Source organism: Anneissia japonica, unplaced genomic scaffold, assembly GCF_011630105.1.
Source record: "Anneissia japonica isolate Jap-2015-1 unplaced genomic scaffold, ASM1163010v1 scaffold288051_len111034_cov203, whole genome shotgun sequence".
NCBI lineage: Eukaryota > Metazoa > Echinodermata > Crinoidea > Comatulida > Comatulidae > Anneissia > Anneissia japonica.
This window is the reverse complement of record NW_022703443.1, coordinates 1-1,396: the sequence shown is the minus strand read 5'-3', so window position 1 is coordinate 1,396 and position 1,396 is coordinate 1. Positions and strand designations below refer to the sequence as shown.

The window sequence follows — 1,396 nt, the reverse complement described above, 5'->3', positions numbered from 1 at the left end:
ACCTGGTATAGATAACCTGGTGTTTATATTACTCAAACTTCTAACTTGTTTACTTTTAAATTAATTAAGTAATATATAATATAATAATGTATAGTTTGTGTTTAAAACGAGAAAAGCAAACTCTTCATTATCGAGATAAGTATCATTATTATGTAAATTTAGTAATATGTGGAATCTGTTTATATTTTTATATTTCCATTTCATTTTGTTATAAACAGATTCGAGTAAGGAAGGTTCAATGCACTGTACAACTTATGTCTCTTATACACATCTAGATGTGTATAAGAGACAGGCCCAATCATGATCAGAGCAATGACANNAAATATTTATATATTATATATAACTTAAAATATATGTTAATGTACAGAAAAAAACCTCAATTGTAGACAATGTATTTTTGTAAAACATTAACAAAATTTTGGCATACGCTGATTTAGTAATTTGCATGTGAATAAATGGACACAATCAGTAACAAAAGCCTATAAATTCTAAAAGCAAACACAGACAGTTGTTATTCATTTTGTTGTAAACAGATTCCAGTGAAAGGGGATCAGTAGATTGTACACCTGGTATAGATAACCTGGTGTTTATATTACTCAAACTTCTAACTTGTTTACTTTTAAATTAATTAAGTAATGTATAATATAATAATGTATAGTTTGTGTTTAAAACGAGAAAAGCAAACTCTTCATCATCGAGTAAGTATCATTATTATGTAAATTTAGTAATAAATGTGGAATCTGTTTATATTTTTATATTTCCATTTCATTTTGTTATAAACAGATTCGAGTAAGGAAGGTTCAATGCACTGTACAACTTATATAGATAACCTGGTCTTTATATCACTCAAACTTTTAACTTGTTCATTTGTAAATTAATTAGGTAATGTAAATGTAAATTCTCCATCATCGAGATAAGTATCATTATTATATAAATTTAGTAATATGTGGAATCTGTTCAATGCATGTACAACTGATATAGATAATATGGTCTTTATATCACTCAAACTTTTAACTTGTTAATGAGTAAAATATAAAATGAGTAATGTATAACAGTATATAACAGACACTGGTAGTTCATCTTCAGGAATCTATAACAGTAGCTTAATGTTTAAAACGACAGAACACAGACTTTTGACAAGTATCATTATTATGGAAATTAGTAATATGTCGATTCTGATTTTCTTTTAATATTTCCCTCAGTGAAGAGGATGGGCCGATCCTGGAGGTACTGCAATACCAGGCCAACCCGTGGCCAGGACGGAGCAAGCTCCTACTCCATGGCCTAATTTAAAAAATCAGTTTAATATAGAAGCTACTCAATGAGCAGCATTTCAGATATTAAGCTGAAAAGAACAGATACTACACATGATCTTAGCCAAAAGGCCGAGAAGCGA

At 29.0% G+C, this 1,396-nt stretch overlaps 1 long non-coding RNA gene and 1 other non-coding gene across 2 annotated transcripts; one reads left to right on the top strand and one right to left on the bottom strand.

Annotated features, from left to right (window-relative positions):
• Positions 1 to 456: 456 nt before the first annotated feature.
• On the top strand, positions 457 to 1,291 carry LOC117104458. The gene is made up of 2 exons (XR_004444752.1): positions 457 to 525; positions 1,210 to 1,291. It is a non-coding gene; the product is annotated as an uncharacterized LOC117104458 (long non-coding RNA).
• On the bottom strand, positions 1,206 to 1,396 carry LOC117104461 (the record flags this gene model as incomplete). The annotated part of the gene is made up of 1 exon (XR_004444753.1): positions 1,206 to 1,396. It is a non-coding gene; the product is annotated as a U2 spliceosomal RNA (small nuclear RNA).